The sequence below is a fragment of the Acomys minous genome (assembly GCF_964271855.1).
Source record: "Acomys minous genome assembly, chromosome: 1".
In the NCBI taxonomy this organism is placed as follows: Eukaryota; Metazoa; Chordata; class Mammalia; order Rodentia; family Muridae; genus Acomys; species Acomys minous.
The window spans coordinates 41,302,880-41,321,997 of record NC_140483.1 but is presented as its reverse complement, the minus strand read 5'-3'; the positions used below and the strand labels follow the sequence as shown (position 1 = coordinate 41,321,997).

At 44.1% G+C, this 19,118-nt stretch overlaps 1 long non-coding RNA gene across 1 annotated transcript in view; it reads right to left on the bottom strand.

Annotated features, from left to right (window-relative positions):
- LOC311597861 overlaps positions 1–19,118 on the bottom strand; it is a 64,262-nt gene that overhangs the window by 661 nt on the left and 44,483 nt on the right. Inside the window, exon 2 of the long non-coding RNA XR_014779375.1 lies at positions 6,619–6,981. This is a non-coding gene — a long non-coding RNA (uncharacterized lncRNA). The remainder of the gene's footprint in view (positions 1–6,618; positions 6,982–19,118) is intronic.

Sequence of the window (19,118 nt, the reverse complement as noted above, 5' to 3'; positions counted from 1 at the left end):
TGTTATGAGGTAAACTGAGGTACTTCTAAAGTCCCAGTATGTTTTCTTGTCAGACACTAAAAGCTAGTTTCTTTCTTTTCCCTGGGACCTACAGGCCTGCCCTTCTGAGAAGATTTCCAGTTTGCTCACTTCAGCATCACAGCGCTTCCTCGGGCTCCGAACACTCGGAGGAAGGTCACCTGAAGCTGAGAAACCCCCAGGCATAAAGGGAAGCTCACATTAGGAAACAGGAGCACCATTAACCCCGAGCTGTGTTAAATTCAGCAAAAGGAAATCATAACCAACTCCCTATATAGAAACATAAGTGATGTCATGTTGGGCCTTCTGAAATGAGCAGTTATGCCTACTGTACTATTTATTACCATCCAGTTACCACTCCCCGCTCATTAGAAAACTTCTAAAGAGTTCCAGAGCCTGTGATTTATAAAGCTGCTTGTAATCTCTTTTGGCTGGAGGCAAATAAGCTACACACTGCCAGAAGGTGTGTTTTATCTAAGTCCAAGTATATGATGCCCATCTGAGTTTATGGCTCTCCTTGACACCACATCTCAAGTTCCAACTCAGTCTCTGAAACAAAGAAGCACCTAGGAGCCAAAGAAGAGCATCAATAAAAGACCCCAGAAACTCCTCATGTGGTGCTAATTAGGTGATTTCCAACCCCATGTGGCAGCACTCTGCGTGATGTGGGTTTCTTGGGTTCCCAATAATCTCTAACCCAAAGGCTTATACTCCAGATCTACAGGGCTACAACTCCACAAATGAAGAGAGACACTATGGCTGCTTCCTTCTGGGCCTCCTCAGTCTTCAAGGACAGAGACTCTACTCTGCTTCTGCTTTCTCATTAACTCCCACACCTACTTTAACAGCACCCGCCATTCGGCTCCTGGGAATCTACTTCCTAGGTCCTCAGCTACATCTCTAAGACAAACAAAAGCAAACACCAACATGTGGTAACCCATTTAACGTTCACAAAACAATCAGGAGGTAGCCGCCGCCATAGTTACTGGTTCACGAGTTGGGAAACTGGGCCTCAGAAAGCTTAGAAGACGTAGAATCAAGATTCGAACTTGGGCAGTGTGTTTCTGGCAGGTTGTACTTCCCAATTGTCCTAGATTTCCTTATTCAGACTGAAACAACACGTTCCCTATGGTGTACCTTAGTAACCTTTTAAAAACAATGCTTTCATGAAAAAGAAATCTTGAGGAAACCAAGCCTGCTGTACTTTCCCCTCTCTGCCTTTTCATTTTTTAAATGTTGGTGATCAGCGCTCACCAAGCACACTGAAAAAATGGTTCTGCATCCCCAAAGCCTGCAGCCTCAATGACACCATCGAGGTGGGAATTTCTAAAGATTTTTCTGCACTTTTTTTTTTTTTAGAAAGCTAACCCCTGCATATGCTCAACCATTTTCATAGCTGCCTTATTCGTAATAGCCAGAACCTGGAAACAACCTAAGTGTCCCTCAGTCAAAGAATGGATAAAGAAACTGTGGTAAATTACACTAATGGAATATTACTCAGCTATTAAAAACAAGGAAATCCTGAAATTTACAGGCAAATGGATGGAACTAGAAATGATCATCCTGAGTAAGTTAACACAGATCCAGAAAGACTCATATGGTATATACTCACTTGTAATTGGACACTAGCCCAAAAAGGGATGTCCCATGAAAATCTTCACTTACCAGGAGATCGGGATAGATGCGGGGACTTCCTGTTGGGACTCTAGATGAAGGAAATATGGGAGAATGGGGAAACAGAGAGGGTCCTAGAAACCCACAAGAAGATGATCATGATGGGCAGATCTGGATCTGGGGGGTCTGCTCAACCTACTGCACCAACCAAGGACAATACATGCAGTAAACATTGAACCCCTATTCAGATCTAGCCAATGGTCAGGGCATCCTCCACAGCTGCATGGAGAGCAGGGACTGACTCTGACATGAACTCCGGTGCTCCATATTTGACCACCTCCCCTTGGTGAGGAGGCCTGGTGGCACTCAGAGAAAGGATAAGCAGGCTACGAGGATGAGACTTGACAGGCTATGACCATATCATTGGGGAGGAGATAACTTTCTGTCACAGACCTAGGGGAGGGGAATAGGATGAAGGAGGGAGGGAGGGAGGAACAGGAGCATACAAGTGAGGGGACAACAATTGAGATATAATCTAAATAAATTAATTTTAAAAAAGAAAAGAAAAAGAAAACTAACTCCTGGGGTCAAGATCTATCTCCCGTACTCTTAGCATGATTCCACAGCTTCCAGAAGACACTGCCCGCTTTCTTCAAGCATTTATTGCATTCTGTAAGACTAGGGTGAGGTCGGGCAGTGGTGGCGCACGCCTTTAATCCCAGCACTCGGGAGGCAGAGGCAGGCAGATCGATGTGAGTTCAAGGCCAGCCTGGTCTCCAAAGCCAGTCCAGGACAGCCAAGGCTACACAGAGAAACCTTGTCTTGAAAAACAATAAAACAGGGTGATCAAGATAAACATCTCTTTGTTTGACATGCTTAAATGCCAGTGTGTGTGTGTGGGGAGGGGGGAGACAGACAACACAAGAGTGAGTGCTCAGCTAGAGATAACCATAAATGCTTCAGAGAAAATCAGTGGGATTGCATGTGTGTCAAAGAACAGGAAGTAGAGGGACAGACAGTTAACTGGAACGTCGAGGAAGGCCTCTCTGAGGTGACATTTAGCTGAGACTTGAATACTGAGAGGCAAGCATACACATTCCAGAAGAGGAAATAGTCAATGCCAAGTCTCCAGATGGGAGGGAGACCAGGTAAAGCCTATTCTGAGAGAGGGTACGGGTGTGTGTGTGTGTGTGTGTGTGTGTGTGTGTGTGTGTGTGTGTGTGTGTCCCAACTCGTATCAGCCTTAATGACATCTATAGTATAAGGGGCCCAGGAATCAGTACAGGACACACCCAAACATCACATTCTCAGCACAGAGGAGATTTATTCCCAGGGGTAGGGAAGGGGGGAGGGGGGGCACCTCTGGACCAGACAAAGGCAGTCAGCAGGTGTTTCTGCAGGAGTGGTTTTTAAGGAGAAAAGGCAAAGTATATGCTAGAATGACTTGGTGAGTCCTGATTGGACAAGTTAGCAGTGTAGCCAAATGATGAATTTTGATTGCTGGACCTTGATGTTGAGTTTCAGGAATGAGTCAGTGGACTGAGGGCCAGCTTTATGGATGTAATCTAATGGTTTAGCAAGGGAGAGGGAGGAGGAAAGGCCAAAACCTGACAGCGCCATGTTTCCAGTACTTGGGCCTGGTTACTGGTTCTCAGGACTGTGCCTGCCTACCTTCTGCACCACAGGTCTTCTGGTGAGCAGCCATCAGCCAGGAATACCTATTGATTAACACCAACAGACCACGGGAAACAGACTTCGCAAGTCAGCCAGTGATAACATTTTACTTTAAGCTACAGGAGATTTAACACAGCTGGGAGCCTGGCCATTCTTTCCTGCAGAACTACAGCTTCCCCTGTCTCTTGTCCTGCACCCATAGACCCGATAGCTGTGACGCGTAATAAACCATTCTTAATCTGTTGTGAAGACCTGAGTTTGATCTCCCACAAGCTGTCCTCTGACCTGTACACACACACACACACATGCACACACAAACAAGCAAAAACAAATAATACATGTAAATAAATTAAAATTTTAATATAAAGGCAAGACTGAGAGAATCCAACTATTTACAATAATACCAAAATGACTAGTTCTTAAGGCAACTTTTGCCATTTCTGCATCTCATTAATACTTACTAGTGCATTAATTCACTAGAAGCAAACACCCAAATGTATTGTCTCATTTCTGAAGGCTAGAAGTTCGGGTCAACCTGTTGCTAGCGCTGCTGGAATCTGTAAGCTGGGCTCACATGTGGCCATCTGCTCCCTGCGTTTCTAAACAGGCACACCTGTCTCTTAAGTGTCCCTCTTAGTAAGATGCTGGCACACTGGAGTGCGGTCACTCCGGTAACTTCATTTGAACTTACTTCACTATATAAAACACTTATCTCCACATAGGGTCAGAGAACTGAGGCAGGAACTGCGTGGAAAGGACACATAGCTCAAACAAGGGCAAAAGAAAGGAAAAGTAAGCAGGAAAATAGGAGGAGCTATTTTGACAAAATAACGCCATGCTAACTCAGGAATGCTATTAAAACCCTCTCCCTCGTGCTCAAAAGGCAAAGGAAAGTGGTGGGGTTGGGGGAGTAGCCAGGGAGATGCAAGAGGGCACAGAGGATTCGGTTAGGGGCTCATGTCTCTGAATGTTTTCATAAATGCAACGTGTGAGATGGTGAACACTCCAAGGGACGGACGACGGGTTAGGCACTGCGCTAGTGTAGCTAGAGGAGGAGAAAACCCAGCCCAGAAAAATATGCACAGAGGAACTCAGGGAAGAAACACTGGAGAAATAAACAGAGCACTGGTGAACCACGGGGCAAGTCCCCTCACCCCAACACCTGTGCAAACAGAGTCCCAAAAGAAGGGTGAGATGCCAAAAGTAATCTGAAGAAATAATGGCTGAAAACATCTTTTTTTTTTTTAACCAACTAAACCTTTAGTGTCAGAATGCTTTAGCAATCCCAAAAACAGAAACATAAATCCAACAGCACAAGCACCCACACTTGAGAAGCAGGGATAAGCAGACAGCCAGGAAATCCGGGGATAAAGAAAGGCTCCTTAAGCACAGAGGAACAAAGATAAGAATGACGTCAGACTTCTGGTCAACAAGGAATCCAAGAGACAATAGTGCGGCACTTTGAAAGCATTGAAAGATGAAAGGATCTGTCAGCCTAAATTATATACTCAGTAAATGCAGCTTTCCAATACACAGGTAGAATGAGGAGAAACAAGCTGAAACCGTTCATCAACAGGAAAACTGACCAACAGGAAGTGTTAAGAGAAGCTCTTCAGGCAAAAATAATAGCAAATGAAATCGATGTCAATCAAAGGAGTCAGGAGCATAAAAGGGGGTAATTACATGAGTTCTGGGAGAGATCTTGGGTTTTTGTTATTGTTGTTGTTTTGTTGTTTTGTTGTTTTTTTGTTTTTTGTTTTCTCCCACCGCACACCACTCAGGCCCTTTCTCACTTAAAAGTATCTGTGTTTGCTTCTACACGTCTAAGTTACACATGCAGTATTGGCAGTTAATTATATTGCTCCCACAGTTGTGACCACATGTTCATTGATCCTGCAGTACATGCCAAAGCCTGAGGACACATGGGGAGCCATGCTAAATTCAGCCATGTTAGAAATCTCATGCTTAGGCTGCAAGCTATGACCTTCGAGTTGTTGACCCTTGCTGAAGGAGGTCTTGTGTTCTAGGCTATCTTTGGATTGTCAACCCAAAGAAATAGGGAAGTTCTTATAGGGAACTACCCAGAGGATTAAGGAAGTTCTTACAGGGAGCTATTCAAGAATTGTGTTCTTGCCTGGGGGCTAGGGAAAGTGGGATTCAAATAGATCCTGTTGACCTTGCTCTATAAAGTCTTACTCCTCGTCCAGACTTGACTCATTATTTCTCTCATCTCTGTCCCCCACCTTCAAACCCCACTCCCTCTTTCAGCTGAACCCTGGTTTGATTTGTCCAGCGGGCTGGGACAAGGATGGAGCAGCCAGAGCACACTGGCCTCCCAGATATAGCATAGCACATTCTGGAACATGCGAGCATACGGCCATGAGCCATGGTTATCTCAAGTGTCTGGTAAGTGGAGATAACGTATCTCCAGACCTCAGAGGCTACACAACTTTTCAATTATCTTCATGATCTGGTCATTTGATATGATAACCTAATTAATAAAGGCCTCACTTTCATATACCTAGATCATAGTGCACTCCAAAGAGAGCAACTGCAGAGTGTTCTGTATTCAGTCGGCAATCAGGGATCCTGGGTAGGCTAGGAAGAGAATAGAAAGGGGTCAAAGCAGCCATTAGGACAGAAATCAGATTCCTGTTTGTTTTCTTATGTAATCTGTGCCTTTGACAGGGGTGTGAAGGTGGTTGTCATAGAGAAACATGGAAATAAAAAAAAAAATGGGGGACTGTGATCAGAGAATGCTGCCATCAGGCCGCTTGGGCTTTCTGCCTTAAAAGAGAACACTGGGATATGCCTCTGTGGATAAAAAAAAAGACATCGTCAACTCAATGATGAGGACCTGAAAGAACTTGGAACCAGCAGGAAAGCAGTGGAGCAAGCAGCATTAGAAATTGCCCTGACACACCCCACTTCGAGGAAGTCACACTCTCATGACTTCTCCCCACCCTCAAGTCCAGAGGCTGGGCTCCCCACCTTGTGCTTGTCAACTGTCTCACGGAGTTCTAGATTGCAGGTCTTATCTCCCTAGATTATTCCACCTGGGAAGAGACTATAATGTCTCTCTTTTGTACATTCCCCTCAAATAGAAAGCGGAGATAAAGGTGTGAGAGAAGGAGAGAGACAGAGACAGAGACAGACAGAGAGAGACAGAGAGAGACAGAGACAGAGGACAGAGACAGACAGACAGAGACAGAGACAGAGACAGAGACAGAGACAGAGACAGAGACAGAGACAGAGACAGAGACAGAGACAGAGACAGAGAGAGAACAGAGGCAGAAAAGAGAAGGTACTTACAGAACTAAACAGCCTGTTTCAAAAAGGCAGCCGGACTCCATCCAGTGCAGTGTCCTCAGGAGCAGGCTATCTGAAGACCACTTGCTCTTGGTTGCTCTGCTGAATCTGGCATGTCCCCCTCTTCTGGTGGAGGATGTGATCCAAAGAACCTTCTCTCATGCTTGAGCTGAGTCATTACAAGAACTGACCCCACGAGTGGCTCTGTCGCTTACTGATGGCAAATCAAATGTAGGAAATAAGTGTGATGCTTTCCAGAACGTCTGTCACAGATGAGGACGAAGCCACAGAAGTAAGTGTTCACGGCTCTTATAATGCACTTTATCCTCTGCTCCAACACCAGATGTCTCCCTGTGAGGACAGCATCTATGACAAGGAGTAAAGTAACACTGAGAGAGTTTACAAATGTGCAGTACCCAGGTTCCCATGAGCCCTACACCTCCACAACAGAGGAAAAGTTCATCTCACTTTCCCAAGCACAATACCTTTCCAGAAACTGCCCCTCCCACTTGCTAGCATTTTAATCTCACCAGTTGTGAAGCTCTCATTACCCCCAAAATTTTGTGTTCCTGCTCTTTTGATACCTCGCTTCTGTATTATTATGGGTATTTTCCAGTGCACATTTTTAAACTTTTTTATTTTTAAGATTATAATAAAATCACATCACTTCTCCCTTCCCTTTCCTCGCTCCAAACCCTCCCACGTCTCACTCCTTGCTCTCTTTCAAACTCATGAGTTATTTTTAATTGTCATTGCATGCATATATGTATGTAGTGTGTTTAATAATAAAATCTGACAAGTGTGTTCATAAATGCAACTTACTCAGCCCGTAGACTGTTACTTGTATGTATGCTTTCAAGACCATTTGATATTGGATGACCAATTGGTGTGCTCTTCCCTGGGGAAAACTCTTTCTCCCACCCACTCCTGGCAATCCTCAGTTGCCTATAGTTCTTTGTGTGGAATTGAAGCCGTGTGGGGCTATTTTTAATTGTAACTAGATTATATGTCAGAGTTCTCTAGAGAAACAGAAATAGAGATAGACAGACGAGAAATTATTAAATCAGCTTAGATTAAAATAATAACAGTAATCTCACACCTGAGAGAGACTAAGATCCCAGCACTTGGTCCTTGAGGATGAGTACTTCTACAGCTACTGTAGTCTACAGTGGCCATCTCACACTGGGCAGATTGACAGCCAGGTAGCCTCTTAGTCCATGCGGTGGGCTATCTCAGCAGTCCCAATCTGACCCTGAAGACCTGGAACTTTCCTGGAGAGCCATTTGTCCTTAGCCACCAACAGGGAATCTGAGGGAGCCGGTGCTGCTGTTACCGAAGGAATCCTCAGTAACAGCAATGGGGTACGTCTATTTGGCCAAGCAAGCAAAAATTAAATAATTTCCTTCCTGCTTTGCTCTTTTTTAGCTACCAGAAAATGCCTCCCCCACCATACTTTGGGTGGGGTTTTCCTACATTAAGGCAATTCTTTGGATGAGGTTTCCTACACAGCTCATTCTAATTTGAGGCAAGTTGATACTAAAACTAGCCATAGTGATATTTCTATAATATCAAATTATCTCTTCACATGAGGCATCGTATGGACAGAATTATGCCTCTTCCATGCCCTGAAAAAACCCCACTGAGGTTGAATCCTTTCCTCCCAATCTGATAGTGTGTGAGGATGGAGCCTCTGGGAGGTAGTTAGGTCCAGGGGGAGTTAGTAAGAGGAAGCGCTGGAGATGGAACAAATGCCCTAGTAAGAGGAACCACCAGAGAGCTGTGTCCCTTCTCTCCACTGTGTGAGGACAAAGGGGGTGAGTTATCCTCACACCAAGAACAAATCCCTCTCCACAATGAACTCTCCAGGACCATGCTGGGATTTCGTCATAGATTTCCAGCCTAGAACTGGGGGTGGGGGGTCTGTTGTTTAAGACACCTACTCTGTGGTTATGATAAGGTAACCCAAGTGATGAAGACAATGTGTAGTAAGTGACGATGGATAGCCCTGAAAGACACCACCTTATAGCTGACATCGCCCACAGAAAGAGATGCTCAGCAGTGTTCCTCCTGACACTCCTGGGAAGAGCTTCTGTGGCCTCCTTATCCTTCCCGCTGTCTAACCTTGAGAAAACATTCAACAGTCTAGGCTCAGAGATATTTTACAAAATGTCTAATAAATACTTTTCAAATACGTTGATGTCATGAAAGACCAAGTGATACACTGGGACAACTAAAAACCATTTGAAAAAAATCTTTATATTAACTCAATTGCATTAATGTTAATATCTTATTTTTGACCATTTTTTCAAAGATATATATTATTTTATTAATTTGTTCTTGTTACATCTCAATGGTTATCCCATCCCTTGTATCCTCCCATTCTTCCCTCCCTCCCATTTTCCCCTTATTCCCCTCCCCTATGATTGTTCCTGAGGGGGATTACCTCCCCCTGTATATGCTCATAGGGTATCAAGTCTCTTCTTGGTAACCTGCTGTCCTTCCTCTGAATGCCACCAGGTCTCCCCCTCCAGGGGACATGGTCAAATGTGAGGCACCAGAGTACGTGAGAAAGTCATATCCAACTCTCCACTCTACTGTGGAGAATGTTCTGACCATTGGCTAGATCTGGGTAGGGGTTTAAAGTTTACGGCCTGTATTGTCCTTGGCTGGTGCCCTAGTTTGAGCGGGACCCCTGGGCCCATTACTTTTGACCATTATACTGGATTTATGAAAGGTGACAGACAGCATTTGAGAAAATGCCATGAAGAATAACTAAAAATTCTCCTTGCCATTTTGTGAATTTTAATAACTGGGAGATTGTTTCAAAGTAAAAAATAATTTTAACTTTATGCCAGTGTGTGTGTGTACGGGGAGTATTTATGCCACTGCATGTGTGTGGAGGTCAGAGGACAACTTGAGGGAGCTGCATCTCTTTTTCTACCTACCTTATGGAGTCCAGGAATTGAATTAAGTCACCAGATATGGTGGCGAGTGCCTGTGCCCACTGAGCTATTTCACTGAGCCAAAGAAATAATATTTCATTAAAAATTCAAATGGCAGTGTTATAAACATACTATTCTCTCGCACTCATCTTTTAATTCTTGCTGTAAATTACATCCTAAGTTGAAAAAGCTAAGACACCTATCTTCCCCTCGAATCAAGACACTAGCCTATTCTTCGGTACACAAATCTACACCCTGAAAGATGCATAAGAATTCAGACCAACTTGGTGGTTTAAAAGATTTCGGTCATCCGTGGATGGTCTTGGCTAGTCAGAGGCCTCTGGCTGTCATAAAGTAAGACTGACAGGATGTATCTCTTCCACTGCATATAGCCCTGCTCTTCCTCCGTGTGCTACTTAACAGACTTTAGCAAGTCCTCAAACAAGGGTGGTCTTCACACCCACATTTCATTTTAAGCTATTTCCCTTTGGAAGTCTCTGTGTTCTTTATCATCCAAGCTCTATGCCAACTTCACCAACTGCATGAACCATTTCCTGCCACATGTTTGGTACCAGCTCAAGAGCAACACAAGAATCAAACACAATAAATGCTTGGGTTTGCTACTGAAGAGTGGGGGAAATGAAAGCCCCGGCTAAAGTGAGGAATTCCTCATTGGGGGGGGGGTCTTTCTTTTTCTCAGGAAGGACTTAATGGAAACAAGAAAATATGAAGTCATCTGAAAGAAAAGTTAGGAAGTTGTGTCCACTTTCAAAGCCTACTGTAACAAATTTCTGGGCACTTATTGGTACAAAGAACATAAACCTATTCTCTCACGGTTCTGGGGGTCAGAAGCAAAAATCAGTATCCCTGATCCAGAGACCCCATTGAAAAGTCTGTTCCTGTCCATCCGTCATCTGCTGCCAGCTTCCCTGAATTCCTACCTGCACGCTCCAGTTTCTGCCTTAACACCCGCACCACCTTTTCTTCTGCCATGTCAAATCTCCTTCTGCCTCTCATGAGAACACACAGTCGGATTGAAGGCTGACCCATGTTACCTACAGCAAGCCTTCCACACCACACTCTTCTGTTCTCAATAACAATGGCAGCTCCAGAGATTAGAATGTGCTGACCTGGAAAGCTATTGTCCAGCCTTCTCCAGAGACCTGTTCCTTTTGTAGGGAGAAGTGTTCAAAGAAGCTTGCACACAGTCAAGAGATGCGGGGACTGCCACCAACGCAGGTGTGTGAGTGTGCAGTTCTGTTGCTGATGTTGCATTTAACTGAGGCCCTGAAGGAAAAGGTCCTGATTGGAAGGTAACATTCTGTTGATAGGAAATCTGGAAGAGAAAATAGTGTAGTCACCAAGGGAAGTCCAGGAAGGACAGACATCAGCTCACCAGGACCCTAGGCTGGGACCAACTATGTTTATATATCTCAGAGCTTCGTGGGGGCTCTACACCACCACCAGACCGTTTGATCCCCTCTGTCGGTATCTCCAAGAGTCACACTTAGGGATGCAAGTAAAGGTGCTGACAACTGCACCCCCTCTTGTGGTTATAAAAAACTAAAATATCCCAAATCATTCAATTTCACCAATGAAGACTCAGGACCCAGATGCTAAGGTGAAAACCTGCTAGGTCAGAGAGGCAGAGAAAGCACCCAGCTGACTTTCCTAGTCAGCTCAAGTCCCCGAAGGAAAAAGCCAAAAAAAAAGCCAAAAGCCCAAGGCCGAAAGCTTGCTAGCTCAGGCCAGGAGGAAAATGCCTACCAGCTCACCCAACAGCCCAGGAGGAAAGAGCCAAAAGGCAAACGCTAAAAGCCAAAAGCTCTTTCTTCTTCTCCGCTCTGTCTTAAAGTCCCTCCTACTCTTTAATCCCTGGCAGCTGGTTTCTTGCTCTGACTCTTGACCTAGGGTTAATTTTATTAAACCCTGTGTATAGAAAGCTCTTGGATTAAAGCTGTGCGCTAGGGCTGAACCACACCAAAAAAGACAGGGTTTTTACAGTTCATAATCTCAGAGTTCACACTGGGGTCAAATCTCAGCCCTTGCTTCTAGTTACTGAGACTGTGTTCTTCCAGCACACTGCTGTTCACAGCTCTACCTCATTCTCTTCCCACCAGACGGCAACCTCATTCTTCCTATATAGTTAGGAAGGAACGACTGGTTAAAATTCATCCTCCAGGGGCTGGACAGATGGCTCACTGGTTAAGAGCACTGGCTGCTCTTGCAGAGAGCCCACATTTGATTCCTAGCACCCTTGGGGCACTCCACAAACATCTATAATGGGGATCCAGCGCCCTCCAAAGACACCAGCCTACACTCAGACAAAACACCTGTTCACATCAAATAAAATAATGGTGATAATAATAAAATAAGCCCTCTATAGTCACCACCCGCACCAAACAATGCTTATCTCCATACTAATGTCAACATGTGTGGGGTGTGGATGAGTGAACGGAGTGACAAAGACAAACTGTCACAATGTCCTTAAACTCCTTGTGGGAAGACTAGAATTAAAGTTTTTGAGATCTATAAGTCGGAAGTCTTTACCACCTCGGCGTTAGTGCTGTGTGATGCCCTCCACGAGAGAGCCGAGGAGCAGCCACCAACCCTGGCTGTAGGGGTCTGGTTGCTCTCTAGTAGCTATTTTAGAAAAGCTTCCTATGGCTCTGGTTTCTTCTCTATAATCCAGCCCAGTGCAGTGACTCATCCTTCATCCTTTGCGCTCTGATGAGAGTTCAAATCTCTGCCCCAACACTTCCCACTTGTGTGGCTTGCTTTACAAGTATATACAGTTGTAAGAGAATAAGTGAAAAAAAGGTGTGTTACAAATTAACTTCCTGAGACTACAGCCCTTATTGACTCAACCAAACATTAACTTCAGTGTCCTCTATTCTAACAATGTGGCTAATGTCCATAGTCAGCTGACAAATGAGAGACGTTATCCTCAATGACCTGCGTGGGCCTGACTGAAGTAACCGAAAGACCCTAAGAGCCAAGTCGAGTAATCTCAGAAGAAGAAATTTATTTAGCTCTGCCTGCCTAACAGCCTCACCTGTGGACCTCCACTGCCATATACACAGGTTCCTGACACATATATAGTTGGCCTCTTAATATACAGCTCCTCCTGCGAACACTGACACAGCATGAGGGCTGAGTTGTTGCTATGTTTTCTGCGAATGATGCTAGGGAATGGTCCTATCATGGTGGTGCTACAGTTACTTAACACAGAGTTCTAGAATCTCCCTGTTCTGTCTCGGTCCCCATGTTCTGTCCCACTGACGCCGCCCAGTCAGGACATTCTTTGTTAGCAGATCACACTGGCTCAAGCTTGATTCAAAAGAACAACAACAAAAGTAACACTAAAAATACTCCATGTAGACAAAACAAAACACCCGATACACTTTGTGCATCCTGATAACTAATACACTCCCTGGGTGAAAGCTTCAACACTTGGGTTCTGTTTGCTTTGGTTTTTTTGACGCAGGAGATCACTATGTCGCCCACACTGGCCTTCAAATTGTGGTCCTCCAGCCCCTGCCTGCCAGCTGCTAGGATTAGGTTTGACCTCTTCACCCTGCTAGAAGTACATCTTTTAGGTGATTACTCGTCTAAGAAAACTCTTTATCCTGTGACTATTTAGTTCAAATCCATATTTAGATTTTATTACTATTTTAACTATATTTATTTGGTGCGTTACAATAATCCAGTAGATGTAGACACTGTGTGTTGATCAAATCAGGCTAACAAACACTCACATTTTTAAAAAGTGTTTTGAGTGAGCATGAAATAATAATGTGCATGAGGTACATTTAGGATTTGTTTGGGTCGCATCATCCTTCAGTTTGCCATGCTGGGTTTCAATGCTTTTCCAGGTACCTTGGTTTTCACCTCTTTTCTCTCTCCCACTGCATTTCCCATTATGTAATTCTTTTTTGTAAGACTGCCTCTCACTGTATGTGTGTGGGTGTGTCTGTGTAGGGGTGTGTGCACGTATGTGAGCATATGTCCATGGAGATCAGAGGCATCAGATCCCCCGGAAGTTGTTGTTACAAGTGGTTGTGAGGCATCGGTCCTGGGTGCTGGGAAGCAAATTTGGATCCTCCAGAAAAGTAGTAAGAGCTCTTAACTGCTAAACCATCTCTCTATGACAGAATTATTTAAACTCCACAAAGACATCTACTTGATTCAGTCAAACCTCTAATAGATATCTTTATCTTTTTATGTATATGGGTGTTTTGCCTACATGTATTGCAGGCACCACATGCATGCCTGGTGACTGCAGAGGCTGGAACAGGTCACTGTGTCCATTGGAACTGGAGTATGGATGGTTGTGAGATGTCATGCGAGTGCTGGGGATCAAAGCCGAGTCCTCTGGAGGAGCAGCCAGTAAGCAGCTACCTTTCCGGTCTCCCCCTCCACTAAGAGCCTTTTTATATCTGCCATTGCTTCAAGTTTGCAGCAGAAGCTAACCAAATCAACCAGTAAGGCTTAATGAAATCACATTTCCACTTCCCTCTAATCCCTCGTGAAAGTTTGAATTATACCGCAGAGTATTTTTTTTTTGTCCTTTCTAATTGTCTGCATCCCTTCACAGCTGTTCTGTCTTTCAGAAGCGTGTCTTACTGCTTTGTCCAAGAAGCATGCATCTAGCACCTAGTATAAGCGAAAACAATGTGTCACACTTCCTCTTCTTAAGGGGTGACCTAAAAAGAGGGACAAACACTAGGAAGATGATAACCGCCATCAAAGTGTTCTAACAGTGTGCTCTGCTGATTCTGTGATGAGGTCCCCTCTGGGTGGGATGGATGGAAGAGTAAACTTCGAAAATCCTAAACCAGGGGCAGCCATGTCAAAGGCTGAAATCCACTCATGAGCCCTAGAGGCGACTCACTCTAAATGAGTAAAATAACAGCCAAACAGGCATTTACCTGAGGACATGTGGCTGCCTAATGGCAGTATAGACTTCAAGAGAAGCCAGAAACCACGCAGTAGATGGCATAGCACTGTTTGTCTGTGGCTACAGCATGCCTGCTAGTTACATGATGGGACAAGATTTGAACTGCTAGACCTTCCAGCAGCAGCTGCAAGGCTAAGCTTGCTTTAAGTGCACTCCTTAATTCTGCACTCTCAGAAGGCCAGGACATAGCTACCCATCCTCCGTTCTGCCTCCACTCTGGAATCCATGCTCCTCCTCAGCCCCACTTAATCTTGACCATCCTTCTCTGAGTGATTCCGTCATCTTTCCTCCATGGAAACTTTGGCCTCTCTGGGCTATGAGCTTAGCTCTCCTTTTGTGTGTGTCTCCATTTATTCCCAGGTGACCTCACCTGAGTCTCAGGTTTCCATCATTGTGAGAGCAAAGATTCTGAGTAAGCTTCTTTGTGCCTTAAATCATAATCAAGGCGTAGTCAGGACAGAAGCAAGGCTGCACCAATCCAAGGACGCTCGCCTCTGACACTGTGGATCCTGACGTCATATCGTGGGTCCCAAGGTGCATTTATATTCCACTCAAGCCTCCATAGAGCTTTGTGCACAGAAGAAGGAGCCTTACACTCATCCAGAGTCATCCTCACATCCTATGTTGAAGGCTTTGTCCATTCCTGCAGGCTCCTGCTTCCTGCCGCAGAATGGAAGGCCACTTTTTACAACCGCCTCTTATTTGTACAGCTCTCCTAACTCTGTATGTCAGACTCTCGCTTACACAGTAAGTTACATATCTTTGCATGAGCTACTTTTTCTCTTCATCCCCATGTACAGCCTTGCAACAAACTCTCAGAGAATGGGCTGTGACATGAAGCAATTTATTTTTCCAGACAGACAAAACACAAAAACTTGGTTTTGACCACAATAAGTACTTTACAGTTGTGCAGATAGATAGCACCAAAAGTTATTATTGCTTTTCTCCTATTTTCAATCTACTATTTGTCATATTTTAAGCCACAGCTCATTTCCATAGCATGGCAAAGGAGCAGTTGGTGTCTGCAAGGTTTGGATTTGAAATATCAGATAGTTTTCCAAAGATGCTGATGTTCACTGACTGTTTACTGTTTTTATCTTTGAACATGAAATTCAAACTTCTAAGGAGACAAAATTATAAAACTCTGAGCACAACAAATAAAACAAACATCCTTTCATGATTGTTCTTTTTTTCTTTTCTTTTTTTCAGTACTTTTCAAACCCCAGAATGAATTTCTTCCTCTAACTGTTCCTAAAGAGATTAGAGCTGGTAAGATTACCTGTACCCGCAGCTACTGGGAATGGAGGAGCTCAGAAAGGAGGATCGAACCCCAAAGTAACAGGCCAGCCCGGAAGCACAGCAAGACCCTTTCCTTTAAAAAAAAAAAAAAAAGGTATTTTTTTTTTTAAGTTGGATTCTAACCTCTCAGACAGGTTGAGTGACAACTGAAGCACTGTAGGAAGAAAAAAGTTCCATCTGATGCTCTCAATGTGTGCCTCACTGTAACTGCTGCACCTGCTGGCAACAATGCTCTTCTTTTTGGATTGTGAATTATTTATTTATAACTTTCAGTAAGACCCAGACATTGCCTCATTGCTGTCTCATGCAGGAAGTAGGCCATGTAAGGAATTCTAGAGAAATCTGTTTCCCCCATTAGAGTGGTACGTGTGCTGAGGACTGCAGTGGCATAATAAATGGTCTATGCAAGTGGCGCTTCAAACCAGTGAGTCTGTGGCTGGATGTTGGGTCATGTTTATCAATTCTGAGGCTCCACAGGAGAGAGGTGGTGGGCAGTAAAGTCCCTGAGTCTCACCAGCCATCACAAGGCTAGATATACACAAGGGACCCCAAAATAGTTGGGATCCAACTTTGGGTGCCTTAAAGCATCAGGGGAGGTAGACATTTATTATGTGATATTATACTCATTAGTTACTTCATTTTTGCAGTTAAGATATATTCTTGAGCCAAAGAATTGTTCAGTTAGTCAACACGCTATGAAGGCAGGAATGGTCCTGGAGGCTGACTTCTGTAGGTGTATTTCTTTTTTTCATTTCTTTTTTCTTTTCTTTTCTTTTCTTTGGGCAGAGTGTTCTTACATCTCTACCTCCCTTCCATCTTTCCAACCCAACACTAGACAGGCTAGAAAGAAGGTCAGAGATGAAAGTGGACATAGACCTCTTTAAACTACTTTCTACTGATTAGGGGTGTTGAGTTCCTTGGGGGTAAGTCCAATCTTCGTCCCGTCAGAATATCTCCAACATTTCCTTGTCTCTTTTCTCTCAACCATTTGACAAACCAGCAGGAACAGGAAACAGCAGGAGGAACAGCCATGCCTCCTCTCTTGGGCTCTGGTCTTTTTATATTCTCTCTAGAGTCCCCAGACTTACACCATCTTCAGCTGGCAGAATCACGCCCCAGCCAGAGCACACAAGATGTGTATAGTCAATAATGTTGAAGCCATTTTTGTTGTATTTATTTACTTTGTGCACGTGTGTGTGTCTGCGCGCATGCGCACGTGTGTGTGTGTGTATCTGCACATGTGGAGGTGCCACAGTGCACATGTGGAGATCCCAGGACAGCTCTCAGCAGATTTAACTCAGGTCATGAGGCTTGGAGGCAACCTTTACCTGCTAAGCCATCTTGCTGTCCATTGAAGGCATTAAAAGAAAATTACCCAGGGGGTAGACAGATGGCTCCACACTTAAAGCCACCATTTGCCCTTCCAAAGGACCTGGGTTCAATTCCCAGTACCCACATGGCATCTTACAACTGTCTGTAACTCCAAGATCTGACACCCTCACACAGACATATATGTAGGCAAAACACCAATGCACATACAATAAAAATAAATAATATTTTAAAAAGAAAATTATCCAACTATCTATATCAACAACAACAACAACAACAACAACAACAATAATAATAATTGGAGGGGGAACTTAGAAACTACAAAATATAAACTAATCACTATCAAATATTTAGAGCACATTTTAAGCACTTTTTTCCTTTAAAATAGACAGTATATGATAATAATAATGTAATAGCAAAATAACAGGTAGAAAATACACCAATGTGAGTAAAGTGATTTCAAGCTAATACCATCACTGCCTTTACAGACAGAACTCCCAACTGAGTGACAAAAAGCTGCTCAGTCATGTGTCAATGCATTTATACAAAGCACTTGGACCTTCTGACAGCATCCCTGTGGGTAAGACAGCAAAAGAAGCCCCAGGGAATTGCACATCTGTTGAGCAATCTACTCCTGGTGTGCCAGTAAGGAAGGGCTGCCTGACCAAGTACGATAGAATTCTCCTGCCTTTTGGTATTTTCTACTTAAAAAACAAAAACAAGCAAAGATACACCTTTGAAATTAATAGATGGTACCAGCCTAGGAAATAGTGGAAAATGAACAAACAGTTGATAATTGAGACCCCAAAGTATCTTGACAAGTGTGAATTCAGGAGAAAAACCAGCTCAGGAAAGGGTTAATGGATCCAGTTTTCTCATTGGGTAACTGCTGGTAAGGATTTGCAAATGCTCTTGGAGTCTTCATTGAGAGAAATTATGGCCTCCATGGAAAATAAATCTACAAGCAGTGGGTTATTTTTTTTTCTTTCATTTTATCTGCTTAACAGTGACCAATGTGAGTTTCCTTTGTGCTCAAGGGAAACAGTCTGAAGTAGTTCAGTAGGTCTGGAGTTCTGGTCACATGACATCTGACAGCTGAGGGGAAAGGAAAGTACATATTCACTCCTGCTCTTGACAGCTGCTCTTACCAAAGACCAGTTAGGCTACTTTTTCAAGGTTAAAAAAAAAAAAAAACTAGCCAGGGATCCAGCTGGAATCGTAGCCCAGGCATCCTGTCTGTGGTGTGGGTATCCCTGGATGCACACTAGTAGGCACTACCTGAGTTTGACTCCTCAGAATCCACAAAGGTGAGAAAGTTGACTCCACATGCCATCCTCTGACGTCCATCTTGGTTGTGACACACATGTACACACATACATGCAATAATAACAATTGTACATCTTTTTTTTCAAGAGCAGAAATTCAGGCTGTTTGCATCTGTGCAGTTTTCTGCAACCCCATGGAGGCTGAGGGTTAAGGGGAAGTTGAATTCAGCCACTTCAGTCTAACAAAACAAGGCAAAGGAGTTAGCCACCTTCCCTGTCAGGAAGAGCTACAGCTGGAGCCCTGTCAGACCACATGGGTAAATTCCAAATGTGGACAGCCTCCAGGAACACTTGAACCAGCACCATGACTACTCTAAACTAATATCTGGAGATCCCTAGCCAAATGCTGAGCCACATCTCCCAGTTGGGAGAAAAGATCAGTGTGAGAGGGGCCAAGCCTTAGGTGTTCAAGCCCTCAGCTTCACAGAGATAAACAAACGCTTTGACCTGGGACCAGACTGAGGTGGCAGACCCAAACCTCAGCAGAGCTAGCTGTACTTGTGGTAGCAAAACACTGTTGAACAAGGGCCATATTATGCTCGCAGACCTCAGGGCAAAGCCTGGCACATTTCCTACAGTAGCCCAAGATCAGAGTTTACTGGGCAATGACTAATTCAGAAAGAGGTTTGCAAACTGTGGGCCTAGACC